Consider the following 20,939-nt stretch of genomic DNA (forward strand, 5'->3'; position numbering starts at 1 on the left):
TCAAGAAGATTCTAGGAGGCTGAATTCCACCTTTAGAAATCTCAGCCTATGAAAGCTCTGGGTTTCAACTTGATATAACTCTTCACTGGCCAGGAAAAAAAAAAAAATAAAGGCAACTCTTTGGCAAATAGAGCTCTGGAAGATGCGCTGGCTGGCGCTGACATAAACTGCTGTCCTGATCTCCATCAAAGACGTGGGCCTTCTCATGCTGCAGTTTCCTCAACTGCAGAACAGGGAGATTCTTCCAATTATAATTTTACCTCGAAGTGATGTTGTAATAAAGATGGCGGTAAAAGCATTTTGCAAGATCAAAAAAAGAAACACCTACTAAACAGGCATGCTATCTATATCTGGTGTTTGTTAGAATTTCTGAGGAAACCCTCTGATCTAAGATTCTAGAGAGTCTACAGAGTTTGATAACTGGGATTGGCTTTTAAGATCTTTTCTGGAATGGCTGTTCCCTTTACCTCATTATTACTTTAAACAACTTTGGCAGGAGATATCAGTAATGCCAATAACAATAATGACGATGATGATGATGATGATGATGGTTACTGAGTAGTTACTGATCAGCCCAGCACTGTGCTAAACACTTGAAGGATTTTTTTTTTTTTTTTTTTTTTTTTTTTGTGTGTGTGTGTGTGACAGAGTCTCGCTCTGTTGCCAGGCTGGAGTGCAGTGGTGTAATCTCAGCTCACAGCAACCTCCGCCTCCCAGGTTCAAGCAATTCTCCTGCCTCAGCCTTCCGTGTAGCTGGGACTACAGGCACGCACCACCACGCCCAGCTAATTTTTGTATTTTTAGTAGAGACGGGGTTTCACCATGTTGGCCAGAATGGTCTCGATCTCTTGACCTCGTCATCCGCCAGCCTCAGCCTCCCAAAGTGCTAGGATGACAGGGGTGAGCTACCGCACCCGGCCCTTGAAGGCATTTTAGCACTTGACTTCCACCACAGCCCCAAGGAATCCATCTATCATGACTCGCACGCACCCAGTGAGAAGAACCAAGACATATGAAACTCAAGTGACTTGCCAAAAGTTGTGCAGCTAGCAGGTTCTGTCTGATACCAAAGACTTTACTCACTGCATATGTGAAATATTTTGAGATTTTCAGAATAAGAGCTCAGGGTTGCTAAGTGATTAAACATATACAATTAATTATTCCTGCCCTGGAAGACAAGAGTGTTACCATTAGCAGAAGTTTATTTTTGCAATTCCTCTGGCCTTCTGGTGTTCCCACATGCCTCCAACCCTCTTCCTAACTGTATTGCTTGCCTGTTGTTTAAAGAAAACAAAAATTTATTTTCAAACTTGTCCAAATAGAAATGAATTGCATTAAAAATAGTGAAAGCCACAGTGAAGGACTGAAAAAGTTGAGGAGTCAATGACATTTGCAGAGCCCCTGCTGTGCAAGTTCTATGGGACTACCAGGACCGAGGCTATGTTTTATTAATAAGATCTCAATGTGTAAGGGTCATTTTATTATCTCCGTATCCCCCGTCCCACCTCGTTTAGTTGGATGATCTAGAGAGAAAACAGCATTTCTACCTTCTTGCAATGGAAACAATAGACTTTGCTTGTGCCACTTTTATTTTCCCACTGGGGAATCTGAGAGATGACCTGATTGAATTCCACCCATAAAGGTCATGCTTTGAATTCAAGGCAGAGGAAAAAAAATGAAGAAAACATTTTGCAATGATACCCCACGAGTCCTGAGCATGCTGGGGCCTCTCCTGGTTGCATTGTGGTCTGCTGATAAGGATAACATTGATGACAAGCGGAACATTTCCAGGACAAAGGAAATTCCCTGTTGTGTTGTTTAAAGGAAGCCACCATCCACTAAGGAGAGCAAGGTTTGTGATGTAGGCACAGATTTCCTTGCAGGAGAGGCAGGGAGAGCTGCCAAGCTGCTTGTGAGTATGCCTGTCCCTAATTTCATCTGGGGAAGCATTTGCGTGGTTAGAAGTCAATAAGGGGTCATGGCAGTTTATGGCATTGGTAGGGTTAGGAGCCAGACTGTTAGAAATGGAGGCACATTGGCTGGGGGAGTAAAGAGGCTGATTCATACAATGCAGCCCATTTAGGAATCATAGCAAAAGCACCAGGAGATTTAGAGAAGTTGATCTGGTTTTGAGTTTAAATTCTGGACCTCCTTCTCTCCCCACCCCCTCCAAGCCAAAATGTCAGAAAAGGGCCTGGTTTCCCTTTATGGAGTGCAAAATAAACAGATCCTCAGCAGCAGGAGAGGGGCCCAGTTCCCCAGCCCATAATGCCAGAGCTGGGGGTGGGGGTGCTGTGGGGAAAAGCAGTTATTCTTCTGTCTGGTTAGTATTTGGCATTGACTTTCATTTTCTCCAACCTCTGTTTTCTAGAAGCCTGCCTGTACGGGAAGTACAGGAATAAAGAGAAGCTGATCGTGGGGGTTTTCTTGCCAGACTTCAAAGGAGGTGGATTTTGGATTTTTGATAGTTTGGAGAGTTAGTTCCAAAAGTAAAAGCTGCTTTGGGGACTTGAACCTAGACACTGGGATCTTAGCCGTGTGCCCATCAGAGCCGCTGCTCTGCTCCTGATGGAATGGAGTGCTCTGGGCTTCCCACTCTCCTCTCCCAGTCCAGGAGGGCTGGAGCTCTGGGCATCTCAGGGTCAGCTGCGGTGAGCCTGGCCACAGGGCTCTGAATTCCTTCTGGGCTTTGCTTGGTTTGAGTGGGTGTGACCGCGAGTTTACTCTGGAGAAAACTGAGACAAAGAGTCTAAATTGGGCAGGATCTTGAATCTAATGACTTGTTTACAGACCCTGTACTTTTTCCAGTGCAGGAAGGAGGAAGAAGGCAGGGCACGCTCGTCACTGTGGGCATGGGCACATCGCTGTTTTCATCCTAAGGAGGTAGGACAGCTTCAGAAAGCAGCAGGGCATCTGCCTGGCAGCCAGCAGGCAAAGTGGCATGCTGTGTAATTTTCCAAGGTAGGGAGGAAGCAGTGGCGGCTTCTGCTTAGTCCTACCGGCTTGGCTTCCGGGGCACACGCTGCTCTGGGGAGAGTGCCTGACCCTGCCACATGAAAGGTCTTGCTTCCTCCCACTTCAGCTTCGAGCGATGGGGAGATTACCCTCCTCACGCCTGCTCCAAGTGCATCACAACCCAGAGCACCCAGCCAAGAATGCACACCTGTGACGGGGCTAAGGAGGCCTCACTGGACCTGTGTAAGGAGAGAGGAGATTCCCGGGAGGACCTCACTGATAGAAAAGCACACGCATGATGGTTTTGCTATTGTGTGACATTTATTTCATAATTGCTACCTGTAAGAAATTCCTTGAAAACGAAATAGTATATGGCAAGATTTAAGGACTTGCTCTTCCAGATTCTGGAGGTCCTTCTGGAGCCCAGGGATGCTGTTCCTAAGGCATGTACATGCTGACGGTCTACCCGCAAGGGCAGTTTGGGACTGCAGGGCAGGCAGGAAGTGTCTTTCTTTGTGTGCATGACAGGCGGTTTATAAACATCTCCTTTACTTCCCTTGCCAACCCACGAGTATATATTGCAATTACCACATTCTGAGGAGGAAACTGAGGCTCAGAGAAGTTAAATCATTCACTCAAGGCCACACATCTGCTGAATGTGTCATGCTACATCCACTTTGCACCTAGTTTGAACAGGTTTACAAAGCAAGAGAGTAACCCCTGCATGCCTGGGTGCCTGAAATGGAAAAGGGGTGGCTCTAAGATGTGGTCTACTACCTCTCCTGGACTGTTGCAGTTGGGTGTGGCTGATTTGAAATTGTGCTTCAAAAGAATGAGTTCTAGTCCCTGAATAGAGGAGCTCACACCACAATGCACTGTAGATCTTTGTGATCCAGAATTCCTCCAGATGTTCCCATAAGGATCTCTAAGGTGTTGCTGGGGATGGTACATGTATAGGGAGTGTTCCCTGGGAGCCTCTGAGCCCTCCTGGCAGAGAAGCCTCATAGATAATGGCATCCCCAGAAAACTCTACACTTGGAATGGGACCCAAATTAAATATAGCACCAGCAACACTAACTGAGCCACTACCTGGAATATGCCAAGATACAGCAACTAACACTTTATGTTTGTCATTTGCAAACCCTATCATGTCCGTTACTCCATTCAAATGCTGAGAAGTAAGCAGGGCAGCTATTATGATTCAAAAAAGAGGCCACATCTTTGTGGATTTGGGTTCTAATCCCAGCTCCTGCCATCATTAGATGTGTGTGGTCTGAGCAAATCCTTCCACTTCTCCTAACCTTAGTTTCCTCATCTGCAACATGAGAAACTTGCTTTCCAAAGTGCCTCAAGCTATAGGAGTGGGGATACGGGAATGAGTCTCCCCAGCATTCAGAGGCTCCCCCAAAGCTGGCAGCCCAAGGCAGACCACTGAGTGCCACTGCCTTCCCCTCCCCTCTGCTGGCTGGATACTGACCAATGGAGAAACCAGGACTGGGGTGGGAAGGAGTAGGTGGTAAGATTCTTTTTCACTTGTTTCCTGCACCTGGAGACAACAGCAAGACCATTATTTGGATGAGTTATTGTTTAGAGTTTTGTTTGTTTTGGTTTGGGTTTTTTTAACTTTATGAAAAGAAACGCCTATTTTTCAAATTTCAATTGTTCTTTTCTACTGCCTGTCCAAGCTCACTACTTTTCAAGTGGCCAATCCTTGGGTAAATCTTAGTGAATAGCAGTCGACAGTTATTTATCTGTGCCCCATGCTGGAGGTGCAGACTCGGTGAGACCAGCAGAGCAGCTGAGGTTAGACTCAGTGGAAAATCCAGAAGTGCAGATGTGGATCCAAATTGGGCTGAAAAAATCTCATGAGATCAGGCTTTCTTGGACTTCCTGCTTTTAGCCTAAGCACTATGTTCAACATAAACGAACTTTCGGTATTTTGAAACTTCCGTTTCTGATCTCAGAACCTGGAAGTAAAGAGCTGTTGTGAACATTTCCACAAATTTTTTCATGGTTATTCTGGAGGCAGAGTTGAACCCTGTAATTACGGAGCTTTGGGACTCACTACACCCACAGTGGCCTGCCTGGATTGCAGTATGGGAGAGGGGAAGGCATTTTGGTGAAGAGTCCAGGCTTTGGAGACAGGCAGGACCCTGTTCAAATTCTAGCTCTGCCATTTCCGGCCATGTGACTGGACCTGTCAGAGTCTCAGTTTCCTCATCAGTTAGATAAAAAACAAAAAAACCAAACAAACAAACAAAAAAAAAACAGTTCGTAACATTGTGAGGACAAAATGGTCTGCATGTGTGTGTACTCTTTCTCCCCTTTCCCCGTGTGTGTGTGTGTGTGTGTGTGTGTGTGTAAAATCTGTAATATTTATTTACTTATAGCTTGAATAAGTTCCCCTGGGAGTCTCAGGCTGCCTGCCTCTGATAGATGTGACATTGTGAAGTTGCTGAAATCCACCTAATTAGCTGTCAAACAGTGCATTACACAAAGACAGCGAGGGCTCTGCATTCAGTCTAAGCTCTATAGGACTGGCACGATCTCTGGTGGACTTGAAGGACAACGGAGACTTACAGCAAATTTTGGGAGCTGAATTACATTCATCCCCTCTGCTCATGTTTCTGGAGCCTCACTTGCTTTCCTGGGACAAGCAAGGGCAAGGCGCTGGGCAGGTCAGTGCTGTGAGAAAGCAAGGTGCTCCAGTGGCATGGGGTCACCGACTGAAATGGACAAGAGCTATGCAGGGCAAGGAAAAAGGGAGGAGAGGGAGTCAGTGCCAGGGGAGACAAGGGACATGGAAATCCCACCCAAGACTGCTGAGAAACAGCACTAAGTTAGTAAGCCCATCCTGCAGGTGCTACTACTTCTTCTCTGTTTCTTGGCTTACTTTTTTTAAAAAACTCATTACATGCATCAAGTTTTTTAAAATAATGATTTCAAAAGTGTCACTTCATCCTTGTATAAAATTTAAAACGTATAGAAAATTTCAAAATAAGAATGTAAAAGCACCCATAGTCTCACAATACAGAAAGCAGCCGATTCATACTTTGGTGCCCTTCCTTCCGGTCTTTATAATGCAAATATATAGACATATATGTATTATTTTATCTAGCCAGAATCATATTGCTTTGTAACCTCCTTTTATTCTCTTTATATTAAATTACGGCCATGTTCCTGTATCATTAAATATTACACTATATCACTACTTCTGATGGAAATACAGCAAACCACTAAACACAGAAGTCAAGTCCTGGGCTCTGGAATAGTATATATTATTTTAGTTATGCCCAGCTTCTGGACCTGGGATGGCATTTTGTAACAGAGGCAGCCTTATCTCTTTTGTATTTTCATAAAATCTTCAGTATAGGCTCTAAAAAGGAGCCCACGTGAAATGCTGAAAAGACGATGTTTAAAAAGTCACAAAGTCCCCCTAGAGTCATAAAACCAGAAACACTGGGGGGTGGGGAGGCCAAGCCGGGCCTTTGCTCACCTCCTTGTGCCTCTTAATGCAGCCCAGATGGAAGCCCGTCCAAGAGCGCATTGCAGGCAAGCCCAGAGCCTGATCTGATAGCACAAAGACACCCACAACTCTGAATTTCCTGCTACTAGGAGGCCTCTTTTTGCATAGGCTGTTTGATTTACACATATGTGGAAAGCAGCCACTAATAATAGAAGGGTTGCCTCTTTTCTTCCGTTGTCAGACTCCGCGGGCCCTGCTCAGCGACTCCCGCGTCGCCAAGCAGCTGCCTGCCACTCTTTCTGCCCCTCACAGCAACAGGGTCAGCCGGGCTCCTTGTAAGAAAGAGGCCAGGCCCTCTGCGCCTTCTCTGTGTGTGGCGGAGGTGGGGAAGGTGCTTTCTGAGGGCTCTTTGTCTGGCGAGCAAGCTGGACCTCTGTGCAACAGAAGCCGCCTCTGGCCACCCCCGGCCCTTCCCCCTCCACCAAGTCAAGTTCTGCACAGCCAGTGTTTTCTCCTCCAGCCCCAGCTAACCTGAGCTCACTCAACTAACCCAGAGAAGCTTCTGGAGAATCTGTCCTTGCCAACTAGGGGCTGGCAAGTTTGTGAGAGAGAATTAATTCTCTGTGAGCCCCTTAAGACTAGTAACTATGTGCAGCTCACCCCTGTAGGATGCACCACAGAGAGCAGGAATGGTCAAGCCCTTCAGGGATGCCTTCTTCTGCTGCCTTGATTCACGTGGTGCCATCCATTCAATCATTCATTCATTCCGCCAGCCTGTACTTGGCACCTCCTATTCTCGGCATGGTGTAGAATATAGGGATGGAATGGAGGCGAAGACAGACGAGGTCCCTGCTGTCATAGAAGAAACAAAGAATAAAAAGAGAAGAAACTAGAATTGAAGAGTCTGTGGTGGGGATTGCAAGGGAGATGCCTGTCAAGTTATAAAAGAGCCCTAATACTTTTTTGCTTTATGTTTGAAATTGTGACCCTGTCCTTAGCCTATTCCCAACCAGCCTCAAGCATGGTTCAGTCTCACAGTCCAGCTGCTGAGCTGTAGAGAGACCATCTCTTTATACAAGATCAATTATGGGCGCAAGAGCATGCCTGGCTCAAGCACACAGACCCACAGACCCTTGTGGTCAGGGAGTTCCTACATGAACCCAAACCTTTGGGGGCTGGGATGTTTACTCTTGGCACGCTGGGATTTCCTGTTTCTAAGAAAATGGGCCTAGATGCTCAGCTACATTAACCAAACAACATGTTGACACAAATGAATCTGAAGCTTGCCAGCTCCAGGATCTCTAGAAGGTCAGGTTTGGGAATGAAGGCATTTGGGTGACTTTCCAAACTCTGAATCCCAAGCTCAATGACTCAGTCCAGGTATTAATTTGAGGGATCTGCTTCCCTCCTCTTCCTGCCTAAGAAGGCCCCACTAAGTGGCTAGAGTCAGAGGCTCCCTGGTCATCCTGAGTAGTGGGAATGTTTCTCCTCTCTGTCTGCAGCTGGTCAGAGATGGAGGCAGCCCAGGTAGTATGGTAGGATGCTCCAAAAGACCCACCCCGCAGAAGCCTCCATCACGTTTCCGTCTGCCTGAAATCCTCGACATGAGTTCACTCCTTTGAACGTCCAGGAGGTTCACGTAAAAATGTAAAAGTTACCCCTGACATGACTTAACCATATGACATTTGACACATGACTATATGACATTTACTATATGGGCTGAGCCTAGCAAAGTCCTGGGAATATGGAAAACCTGAAACATTTTGACAGGGTATGGAGGAGAGGAGGGGGAGAAACCAGAGGAAAAGCTGACAAGGTCAAGGGATGCTTCTCAGAGAAGGGTGAAGGGCAGGAGGGGGATGTTCAGGCGAGGAGCAGAGCAGCCTGGAGATGCCAGTTTGGTGATGATGGACACCTTGGCTGCTTAGCCAGAGATGGCCCTCACAATGCCATTCCTGCTGTGCCCACCGCCCACAGTGCCAGCAAACACTGCAGGATTTGCTTGCTCAGACTTCAGGCAATGCAGCTTTGTCGGCTGGGGAGGATCTTACCATTTTTAACCTGTGTTTGAACCAAGAGATTTGCGTGACCTCCACAGGAAAGTTCAACTATCTTCCAAAAACGTATAAATTATCAAAGATGTATTCTATAACAAAAATGACAGTCCTTGAGATGTGGTGGATTAATATCGCTAGATCAGGAGCTACTCAGATGAGGTAAAGTCCCTTTGGGAAAGCGCAGAGCCTGGGGAATGAAGGATGGAGGCCAGTGTGCAGAAAGGCCATGCGGAAACACCTCGTGCAGTCATTCTCCTATCGAGCGCTGGGAACCGCGGGGTGGGGGAGAATCCAAACAATCGGGAGGAAAAATATCCCTGTCCTAGCTGTTCAGGCTGCTGTAATGGAGTCCCATAACTGGGTGGCTTATCAACAGTGAATGCTTATCTCTCAGGATTCTGGAGGCCAGGAGTCTGAGATCAGAGTGCCAGCATGATCGGGTTCTAGTGAGGGCTGTCTTCCTCACTGTGTATCTGCGTGGTAGAAAGAGGGCAAGCTAGCTCTCTCAGGTCCCTTTTATTAAGGGTACTAATCCCACTCTGAAGGCTCCACCTCCATGATCAAATCACCCCCTGAAGATCCCACCTCCTATACCATCACATTGTCCATTAGGATTTAATGTATGAGTCTGGGGAGGGATACAAACACTCACTCCATAACAACATGACAGCTGGCACCATGGCACAATTAAAGAGAAGAGAGGAGCAAGTGGGAGCTCAGGCAGTGTAGGTGGGATGGAAGCTCCCTGTGGGCTTGGACTCATGTAGGAGGGCTTCATGGAGGAGGTACACTGTGGTGCAGGAAGGCCCATCTCCATGGGTGTCTATGTCTCCAGGTGATGAGTCAATGTCTTTGCAAACATCAGAAACCCAAGAAGCATGGTGAGCAGGAACACTATGGGTAATCTTAGGAAATTTGTGCACAAGGACGGAGACATTCCAGAAAAAGAAATAAAAGAGATGCATTCCTATTGCCATATACGTGCTGAGCCCCATGAAGCAGTGATGCATGGGAAAGAAAGGGGAAGAAGGAGGATAAGTATAGGAAAACCCTGCTTGAGATTCCAAAAGTAGATCAATGGAACCCATTTGTTCTTTCATTGATGTAATCATCCTTTATTGAGTACCTACTATCCTGGGCAGTGTGCAAAATTGAGAATGCAATTATGCATAAGACATGGTCCCTGTCTTTGATGAATTTAAGATCCTTTGAAGGAAAGAGGTGTAAATGAACACTCACACTAAAAACAAGTGTTTTCATGGTGCTAGGTGCAAAACATCTCAAAAACCCAACCGCGGGAGCAACCAGCTCTACTGGAAAGACCCAACAGAGTCAGGAACAGATTTATAGAGGAGGAGGAACAATGGAGTTGATTTTTTCTTTTTTTTGAGATGGAGTTTCGCTCTTGTTGCTCAGGCTGGAATGTAGTGGTGCCATCTTGGCTCACTGTAACCTCCGCCTCCCAGGTTCAAGCAATTCTCCTGCCTCAGCCTCCTGAGTAGCTGGGATTACAGGTGCCCGCCACCACGCCAGGCTAAGTTGTTTGTATTTTTAGTAGAGACGGGGTTTCACCATGTTGGGCAGGCTGGTCTTGAACTCCTTACCTCAGGTGATCCACCCGCCTTCGCCTCCCAAAGTGCTGGGATTACAGGCATGAGCCACCGTGCCCGGCCTGGAGTTGATTTTGAACATGACTCAGAATTTACCAGACAGGATATTCCAGGGAGAGGGACCAGCACGGAAAGGGTGTGAGCACGGGATGGTGTCAGGCCAGTGAGAGTGCCACTGATATGGGGCAGCAGGTGAGGAGGCAGGACACAGGTGAGGCCTGACCCCGGAAAGCCTATTGTGCCAGGCTATAGGGAATTTGGGTTTTCTGTTGTCAATGACGGGAAAATCAGTGCAGGTTTCCAGAAGAGGATGTGACAACTAACATTGTGTTCAATTGAGTTAAATAAGCACTTATAGAGTGCCTACCACATGCAGAACACTCGCTGAGTCGAGTATGGATGATACAAAGAAAAATCTATCCCAGGCCCTCCTGCTTACACTGCCTGAGCCTCATGGGACCCCAAATAAGTTTGGTAAGGAATGAGTGGGGAGAAAGGGTAAGGAGAAACAAGAGCACACATCGTCTTGATATAGGATCGAAATGGGTGCATGGTTCGAGGAGAGGCACAAAGGTTTATGGAGGTAGAGATTCCCAATGTCCCAGATTTGTTTCTGCACTCTCAGGTCAAAGCAGGCCTTATTTAGGAGGCCCAGTCATTCCTCATTTCCCTTCCTTGGTAATATCACTACGATTCTCTCTCCGCCCACCCGCCAAAGTGTTTGATGAAGCCTGCAGAGAATGATGGGGTTCAGTAAGAATGCCAGCAAAGACACAGCATAAAAGCCACCCAGAATGGGGCTGACAGCGTGGCCTCTTGATAGTCCCCCATGCTCTGTCCAGGGGGAGGATGCTAGGCTGAGACTCTAGGTGTTCTCTTGGTTTAGATAAAAACTATAATTGACCACCACAAGTGCCAGTGGATGTGTGAGGGTGAGGGGAGAGCTGAAGATGAGTAGTTTGTTCTGATTTCAGTTTATTTTGGGCTCTTCTAACCTCAAGTCTGTGTTCAGCTAAAGATATATGGCTGCATAGGCAAAGGGACCCGTTAGGTGAGCCTGAAGGTAATTCTTGCATAATTCTCAGAAACTCAATCAGGGTCTTCCTGTATCTCCTGCTTCCTCCCCTTTCCCCTGCCTCCAACCTACACATGTTAGTGCATCCACATGCACACACATTCAAGCAGGACATAAGGCAGCTGGCCAGTCCGCTTCAGATCATAACCAAAAGTCTTGGCCCCTCACCACTCACCTGTCAGCCTCAGGCAGCCAGGGACCCAGCATGGGAGGCACACTTCTTGAGAACTACCCTGATGCCCAAATGCCCACAAATGCCCACAAACCCTTAAATGTGTCTAGGAACCTTTCACCAACTGAAGCCTGACTGCAAGATAAAGCAAGGACCTTTGGAATGTAATAAATGATTTCTAAAAAGACATCTCATCATCCTTTCTTTCATTCTCTCTCTCTCTCTCTCTCTCTCTCTGTGTGTGTGTGTGTGTGTGTGTGTGTGTGTGAGTTGCCTCAGGGCTGGTGGTTTCAAAACTAGCAGCTGCAAACTTATGAAGGGAAAAAAAAACCCAAACCACAAAACCCCGTCTTGTGAAAACTGTGTGCCAGTCTAAAAGTGGCAGTCCGTGCAGGAGAAAAAGCCTGTTAACGTTCAGGGCAGAAGCAGGCAGTGTGAGATCACAGCTGGCTCTTGACAGTGAGGAGGAATTCGAATGTGTCCTAGGCATGGGGAGAGTAGGGGACAAGGACAAGGCAGAATAGAAGCAGGAGGGGACTGAGGAGTCCAAATCCTGGCTGGCCAGGGGAGGTCTCTCTGGAATGGCTCCCTGCTTCAGCTGAGCTCTCTGAAAAATTCAGCTTCCCAGATGCAAATCAGACCAGCTGCTACTATCACATCACTGAGTCTTCTTCCAGAACCCCCAAGGTCCGGTCTCCCCTCTCCATCCACTCAGAAGCTTCTGAAGCATGACTGGCAGACATAAATCTCCCCCAACCACTGGCTCAGCCCCCCTGCCCTCCCCTGAAGCTGACACCCACCCATGCTCCCCTGTGTAGGCTCACCTTTCAGAACACTCCCGATTACACATTAAGACGCTGCCCCAACCCAGCCCCAGACTCCTACTCCATGGCTAGTTTCAACCTACAACTCAATCCAGGGGTGCAGGGGGCTGGGGGTGCAACCGGGAAGCCCAAGGGAAGACCCACTTGGAAAGAATAAGGGTGCTGCCTGGCCCCAACACTGGACAGAGGAAATCCTCAGGTGTCATCAAAGGTGAAGACTGGAGAAGGAGGGACACTAACCAGCCTGGCTATTTCTCCTGCCACCCTCCCACCCCCCTACCCCCACCCCCGCCTAAGCTCCACACCAATGGCCTCTGGCCAGAACAAAGTGGATACTTGAGTCACTTGGCTAGATAGTTGGGCGGCGCCCTCTTTTATATAGGAAGGGCAGGCCATCCATAGGCCCACAGACAGAGACAGGGAGGCCAAGCCCCAGAGACCACAGTGGAACAAGTGTCTTGGGGTGCTTTGCCCATAGGTGCAGCTTAATGAAGGACAGCCAGACGACACGGATGTAAAAACGGGGCAGCAGAAATCTAGTGTGAATATTATAAGTATTTGAGGAGAAGCAAAGTTAGTGAAGTGATCAAAACGGAATGGGGTTAATGACAGAACACTTCAAGGAGGAAGTTAAGTTCTGAGTAGAGTTTGAAGGAGGGGAGGGACAACGGCTGGGGCAGAGGGGGGAAGAGGAAGTGTGTTCTGCAGGGGAGGGTGCTGTGTCTTTGGGAAGGGCAATACTGATTGCATGGTGGCCCTGGGAGCTGTGCCACTCTTGAAGGTCCTGCCTGGAGTTAATATTTGGATATATTTTCAAAGAGGGAGAATCCTCTTCTGTATTAGTAATAGGCATGTCTGTAGTTGATAGAATGTAGATTTTGGAAGGAGCACACTTCGGAATCAGATCTGAGTTGAGATCTTAGCTCTGCCACTTATAAGCTGGGTAATCTCCCAAGCCTCACCTTCCTGAACTATAAAATGAGGAAATTATTTCATAAGGCTATGGTGAGAATGAAACGAGATAACTTACGCAAAGTCCTTAGTTCCGTACCTGGCAAACAGTAGCTCCTAAATCAATAATGGCTAGTATTATGTATATACTTTATAGCTTATGGGTTAGAAAAGCAGCCACAGCAAGCCCCTTTAAGTCCTCTAGAGGAAGAGTGTAAGGAGTTGGGTGGTCTAGAGGCTGATCTCAGCAAGTCAGGCCCTGTTTCAACCTTTCTGTGAGATGCAGGCAGCCAGGACCTGGATAGAGCCCAAGGGCCAGGTCTAGAGTAGTGGTTGCGGAAAGTGCTGATGTATCAGCTTCAAAGGCTGACTTGCTGCAGCCCAAGGCCTTGGTACACAGATTTGAGTGCCATCTGATTGAGAAGCAGGTACATTCAGCCACATGTGTTCATAAACGCGTAACAACTGGCTCTCCAGGTTTGTGTAATTTGCACTTATTTCATGATGCCCAGCTTCAAGCTCCCACTGGGCACACAGTTGAGAAGAGATGCATGCAACTGGCTCTCAGGAACCTCATGAGCCAGTTCCAGCACACCACTGCATCCAGCCACCCTGTCCCACAGCCACGGCCCATCTCAGAGCAAAAGAGGCACCTGTCCTCTACGTCTGGCCTAGCTTTGTCTAAGTGGAGAGGTAAGGAGTTAAACCGGAGAGAACACCAGGCATTCCTGCTCTCTTCTCTGTCCCACACCGGCCAGAAGTAAAGCTTCCCTCCCTGACCCACTTCCCCTCAGGCCAGTTCCATACTGACTAGCAAGTTCATTTTCCTCACAAGCTGAAACAAAACAAAACACAAAACATGGCCCTCTCCCTTGGGCCTTCAGCAGAGTAGCTCTGCTTTAAGAGGAATCACAGGGTGCAGCCCCAAATGCCATGGAGTCTCATAGTGCAACAGGCCGGGGGCTGACGCTGTCTCCACCAAGCTCACCATGCAGGTGGAGCGGCCAGGACATGGGCATGCCTTGGCCTAGGCAGTGCACTTCTGGATTCCCTTTGGGAGGCAGCAGGGAGGCTATGGCTTCATCCCTAATGAACTATCTGGCAGAGGCTATCACAGAATCATGGGACACTAGAGCCAAAAAGAGCTTAGTAATCACCTGTGTGTCCCTTTGCTGCACAATGAGGGTGCTGCGGCAGAGGCCGCACCTCTTAGCTGTGTCGCCTCTGGAGCTGGACCGCCCTCTCTGGCCTGCTGCTGGTGGTGCTCCTGTGTGTTGACGCTTGGACACTTTTTGAACAACATTTCTTCCATAATTGCAGTGGCCCCTGTGAGTAAAAGCTCCCTCAGGCAGGTTCTGTGCCTTCTCTTGTCCATTTTCCTTGGGCACCCCGTATGCCCTGAGCGTCCTTGTGACCAGAGCCACTCCTGTTTTGCAGTAAGGGAAGCCATCCAAGGAGCAGAGTCAAGGCAAACGTTCCAGTGCGTTCTGTATTGGGATTCTTCCCTTCAGGCACAGAAATTCTCATTTGCACTCCCCATTTGCCCTGGTGGGCATCCCAGCTGTACCTGAGTATCAGGTAAACCTGCCTTGGCTACATCAAGTCCAGGGATATGATGAACCATCTAGAACTAACCACATTCAATTAGTCCCCTAGCCAAGGGTGGGGTGAAGGAAATGAGAGGAACCTACAACTTTTTGCAACCTCTACTCCAACCACCAGAGACACACCCTTCTGCCTGATGTTCTTTGATTCAAGGAGTTGACAACCACTTTGGGTCTACACAGATATGACACAGCCACCCGTGTCTGCCTCGGTTTAGAAAGAGCTGGCTGAGCTCCTGCGTGAATCCTAAAGACAGGATGGTCACTTGAGTTTCAGCTGCAGGGAGTCTTCTGCTAGGCACCTCTGCTTTGTAACCGGGTGTGTATGAGGGCAACACAAAGGACTCCCAGCCCGGCTCCGCCAAGAGACTTTGTTGTGCTCCATGGTTCAAAGAAAAAAGGTAGGGGGAGAGATTAATGGAGCAAGAGGAGGCAAGCTTATTATATTTATCAACCATGTTCGCATTTCAGGTGCCCTGATTTATCTCACAGGTGGGAGGGAAGAACTGCTGGCAACCCTTCTCTCAGGGCTGTGAGTTTTGGAACAGGATTTCCTCTGCAAGTTGTCAAAGATCAGATAAAAGTCTTAATCTCAGGCACACACAGCCACAGGCTTTGGCCTCTGCCACTGTGTGTTCAGCTTTCAGTGATGAGACTGAACAATGGTTGGCGATGCTCTGCATTTAAAGAGGTGGGAAAGGGAAAAGAAAAGGATCAGAGTGGAGGTATGTGAGGCATATGGCGCTGCCCGTGGGAAACATGAGTGCACCAAGCAGGCTCCAGAATGAACTCAGGACTTAGGACAACTGAGGTCTCCTTTTGCTCCCTTTGGTGTCCTCGTACCAGGCGTCATGTACACTAAATGAATGCACATACCTGTCACCTTTTTTAAAAGGATGGCAACCAGATCATTCACCTCTCCTTCCCCATACCAAGAGCCCGGTTCTTGGGAACCAGGCTGGAAGAGCGTGTCCCGGGTACTGGCTGGTGGGACTGTGGCGATGGGAAGCATCTTGACCTTGTTCTCCAGAATGTTTTTTGCTAAAGAGATGCTTATTTTTTCAAAATGCATTCTATAACTTTAATGCCTTTTCAGAATAGAAGAACTGCAAATTTTAGGCACCACGTTGATTATGTGGCACTGTGTTAGGGAGTGCTCTGAAGAAACTATGTTGATCTGGCACTTGACCTTGAAACATTTCTAATATCAGAACACAAAGTTCATTCATGTTGCCAGAGCTAGTCAACTGAGTTAGCACTGCAAGTTTCAGGAAACAGAAAAGTCGAAAATCTTGAAATCTGGATTCTTTCCATTCTCAAGTCCCACTCTGATTTGTATATTATTAGCACCTTGACTATGCCTACCTCGTATTGTGCATTTGTTAAGTGTGTACTGTGTTAAAAACTTTACTTATATTCTCTCATTCCATCCTCACAACCCTATTTTACAGATGAAAACTGGAATCTCAAAGAGGTTTCCTAATTGGCCGAGGTCACCCAGCCTGCGTGTGTAGACCACACATTTACGGTCACCTTTGTGGATCAGCATCTCAGTAGCTGCGCTGCTCATCCTATTCATTTCTGTGCTTACTCAATAGGGAGAAGAGCTGGGTATGGAGCAAATCGGTGCTACTCAAGTCAGGCCCAGTATCAAGAACATGCATTCTATTCTAGAATGCTGATAAATACACTGGCAGTCCCAGAAAGTTGCTTCCAAAACAGTAAAGAAGGGCTCTGGAACAGAGACATATTTTCATTTCTTTTTGAAGGTTTCCCTTTGAGAACAAAGGTGGTCTGTGGTGCTGGGCCCTTCAAGCCCTGACACCCACTCCTTTTGTCTCTGCCTCTTGGGATCTTGGGGGAGCTACACCAAGGGCTGCATGATGGATACACCTGAAGGGATGTATTTATTTGCCAGGGAAATGTATTAGGGAGAAACAAAGACTAATTAATGATTTTCAGGAGAAACTCAATCTATGGAATGAATGGTTTTCCCAATGGGCTGGATTTAGAGGCTCACAGAAATCCTGCATGCTTCCATTGCCATTTCCCATCCTTTCTTAGCCTTTGCTGAATGTGTCCAGAAATCTTTTGCAAAAGAAAAGGCACCAGTCTGTTTGCCTTGAAAATGAAGAAACCAAAAAGTGTAACATCCTTCTTCCTTCTCAGGTGGAGTAGTTAACTTTACAAGTGCTTTGAGAGGTCCTGAGGAAAAGGCACATGCCATCACGTCCTCTCCCAGTGAAAAAGTTCATAATAATCTGTGCAAAACAGCACCTTTGGATAAGTTCAATGTGGCTATATATAGACGCTTGGCCGTTTCCTGTTGCTCTTGCAGCTTGCACAGGTTTGAAGGTAGGGTGAGGCTGTGACCATAAGCCACATGGTGACATGTACATTAGCCATGCCCTCTGCTTCCTGTGCTGCTTATGACCTGGGCTGGACTAACCCCAGCACTGCTAAGAGGCAGGGAGCCCTTAGGACCTAAATGTGGGGGGGTTGGTGAGTTTGCTCTCATCTTCTCTGAGCACAGGTTGCCTGGCTACAGATAGATGGTGCAAAACACACCAGCGAGCCAGTGTGCTTGTCTAACGGTCTGCTTGTGTAACTTTTGCACCACAAAACAAGAGGTCAAGTATGAAAGGGTGGTTAACAAATTGAGCAGCCCTTTTTTTTTTCTGTTAAAGGGGCCGTGTCAGAAAAAAACAAAAAACAAAACAAAACAAAAAAACAAAAAACAAATAAACAAAAAACTTTCCTGAGTGAACTTGCATGAAAAATCATTTGGCAAAACCCAAAGTTCATAGCCATGTGCTGAAAAGCCATCATGCTAGAAATAGTCATCATGATTTGACCTCAGAACTCTCTCTTATTTTAAGATTTCAAAATGCGTAAGTAGATTGGGCGCAGTGGCTCACGCCTGTAATCCCAGCACTTTGGGAGGCGGAGGCGGGCAAATCACTTGAAGTCAGGAGTTCGAGCTCACCCTGGCCAACGTGGCAAAACCTTGTCTCTAATAAAAATACAAAAATTAGCTGAGTGTGGTGGCAAACGCCTGTAATTCCAGCTACTTGGGAGGCTGAGGCAGGAGAATCGCTTCAAACTGGGAGGCAGAGGTTGCAGTGAGCTGAGATCGTGCCACTGCCACTGTGCTCCAGCCTGGTGGATAGAGCAAGACTCCATCTCAAAAAAAAAAAAAAAAAGAAAAAGAAAAGAAAAGAAACAAAAATTGCTTAACTAGACATGTCATGCAATTTTGGAGAAGAGATGTGTGGCAAATGTGACTCCAGCTTTACTAAACAGTGAAATAAATTAAGGCACCAAAATGTGCTGAGCCTTGTCTAAAAACCTATAGCAGAAGAGACCAGAAAAAAATTCACTGGTTCCCTTCTTTCTCCATCCATTCAGCCAATCAGGACCAGATTATTCTCCAGCTCTCTTCCTCCCTTCTCATCTAGGACATCTAAGGTACAACCGTGCATCTTAAAAAAGCTTTTCAGGAAATTCTGATGGGCAGACAGAACCAACGTGAGTCTCTGTCATTTTGACTCTCATGTTCTATATGGGCTGCTAAATAAAAACTTTGAAAGTCTTTCATGTGACAAATAGTTTTGGAGTGTATACTCTCTGCCAGGCATTGTGCTAAGTCCTTGGGGACACAGGTGAACAAAACAGATGAAGACCCTGCCTCCATTGAGTGTAGTCCAATGGAAGAGTGACACGAATCACACTTTTGCATAGGTGTATATCTAATTATAAATGTGGTAGGTGTTATGAAGAAAAACTAGAGTGCTCTGAGAAAGACGTTAAGGCCAGATAGATACAAGCCTGGGATTGGAGAAGTCAAGGAAAGCCCCACTTTTTTACATGACATTGACACAAAAATAATTAAGATGAGAGGAACATGCTTCGTTGCTTCCAACACATAACCAAAGCAAGTTATGATTCTAAAAAAACAACTAGTTACCAAAAAAAAGAAAAAAGTAAATGATCTCTTGGGCTTGACATGCCCTTGTTTTGCCCAGAGATGCACACTTCCTTTTACAATTGTTTGGGAGGTTTGTGGCAGAGAAAGAGAGGAAAAATCAGATCTCGAGAAGTAGAGTCCTTCAGTGACTTGCAATAGTGGCTGTTACTAAAGCATCTCATTGCTTCTCAAATGTGTCCAAGGGATGCTCAAAGTTGCTTTCTCAAAACAGGATTCTGTGTTCAACTGAGTGTGGGAAATTAAAAGGAACTTAAACAAGTTTCTTTGCATCAGGACTTATCAGAGCCTTGAATATGCTAATGGAGATCCTGAAGCTCCAAGGGAAAGGGCGGCACAATGCAGTCTGCAGCATTTTCCAATCAAATTTGATTGCAAGAGGTTTTTTTTCACTGAGTACCTAACTCAGTGGCTCTGAAACTTACATCTGCACAAAATTCCCTTGGGGAGTGTAAAGAATGCTGATTCCTCGGCTCTGGCTCCAGAGATTCTAATTCACTGGATCTGGAATGGTCCCGGGAATCTTCATTTTTAACAACACTTCAAGTGATTTTGAGGCAGCAAGTCCAGGATCCACACTATAAGAAAAACTAGTAGGATTAGTGTCCTGCTGGTGTCCCGGAAGTATCTCAGTAGCTCTACACACTTCCGCCATTCAAGCTTTCTCGGCTTCCCCTCACTCTTTAGAACCTGGCTAATGCTGAGTGAACACAGTCAAGTTAGTGGGCCAGAGTAGATAAAAATAATGGAAATATGCAAAGTGAGTCACAGACAGCAAATCCAACCATTGCCTAGAATTTGTTGGGTGTCACAGGTCAAGTTACAAAGACCACATTCGCCATTTGGACTCAGTTGGCAGGAATATCATGCATGTGTGATATAAGATGCTGTGCACTGAAAGTCCCTGAAGCTGTGCAAATACTGGATCCAGCAGAAGTTTTCTCTGTTGTGCCCATCTGCCTTTGTCTAATTAGCCAAGGGTCACTTTGGCTGCCTCCCTTCCTTTCACATGGAACAAAGGTACCCAGAGAGGCACATGTTGATGCATTCATATGCAAAGAATTTCTTGTCTTTCTCTCTCTCTCTCTCTCTCAAGTCATTGCTCAGTGAGGAGTCAGCTCCCACATGCTCCTCCTATCTGGGCTGCAATCAGCACAGTGAGGAGAGAGCGACAGAGCACATGATTATGACCGGGGCTTGCTGCTGAGCTGCAGGGGTTCAGATTACTGCTACCTGTGCAATGGCAGCTTCCCCAGAGCGCCCAGGGGCTCCGAGGCCACAGACAGAAAATACCTTTGCTACCACGTGCTGAAAAATATCCCCAAAACCATTTGCCAAAGATTTGACTTGGTTAAAAGCGAGGTAGAGAGGGGTGGTTAAAGAGGGGAAGCTATAGAAAGGAAAATGCGAGAAAAAGATGTTTTGCATATTAAACAGCCCTGCTTTGTCCTCCAATTCAGCCAAAACGTTTAGAGGAGGCTGCGCTGTCCATGTCCACACGGCTCTGAACGTGCCTCATCTGGTCTTGGAAGCTAAGCAGGATCAGGCTTAGTACTCAGACGGAAGAAGGCTATTCTCGTGCATGTGCAGAGACCAAGATCATAGGGAAAAGCATGTCTAAGGTTGGGTTTTGTGTACAAATACTGTATAGGAACATAATTCAACCTGTTTAAAAGGGGAGGATGATTGTGGCTGAAACTACGGTGGGAGGAAGGAACATGTTACATTTCTTCAAAGATAACTGCAGATCGAATGCCTTCATCCTTGTGACCCGCGCTGCCTGCACTGTGGTGTGTTTTGCTTGGTTTGCACCAATGCCCTGGCTGGCGGTCACTTGCTCTTGGTGGCCAGTTTCATTTCCTGGTTTTGAGAAAATGTCAGGGAGGCCTGTTGCTTGGGCATACTGTCACTGAGGGAAGTGTGCAGTTTTAAAATGTCAAAGCCAGCAGGCTCATGTCCAGTGCATGCCATCAATCAGCAAATGTCCCTGGACCCCTAATGAGCCCACTGCAAGTTCAAACGGTAAATAACGAACAGATAAAGATCTTGCCCTAAAATCGCCTACCATCTAACCAAAGGGGCAAGATCAAAAGGGAAAGAAAAATAGTATCAATATGGAAAAATAAATGTACTCATTGCTGTAGTGTTTGTGGGCAAAGAATGCAGCTGAGAAAGTGCAGCCTCGTGGAAAGGGCCCCACGGAAGGGAGTCCAGAGGGTTGGGCTCACACTCTTCCCCTT

The 20,939-nt window shown here is 46.9% G+C and overlaps 1 protein-coding gene and 1 long non-coding RNA gene across 3 annotated transcripts in view; one reads left to right on the forward strand and one right to left on the reverse strand.

Moving 5' to 3' along the window:
* Positions 1 to 20,939, forward strand: part of FLI1 (Fli-1 proto-oncogene, ETS transcription factor) — a 118,551-nt gene that overhangs the window by 20,412 nt on the left and 77,200 nt on the right. The window lies entirely within an intron of this gene.
* On the reverse strand, positions 3,256 to 8,063 carry LOC129048833 (uncharacterized). The gene is made up of 3 exons (XR_008511517.2): positions 7,082 to 8,063; positions 5,536 to 5,697; positions 3,256 to 4,922 (listed from the first exon to the last, which is right to left on the reverse strand). It is a non-coding gene; the product is annotated as an uncharacterized LOC129048833 (long non-coding RNA).

This window comes from Pongo abelii, chromosome 9 (genome assembly GCF_028885655.2).
Source record: "Pongo abelii isolate AG06213 chromosome 9, NHGRI_mPonAbe1-v2.0_pri, whole genome shotgun sequence".
NCBI lineage: Eukaryota > Metazoa > Chordata > Mammalia > Primates > Hominidae > Pongo > Pongo abelii.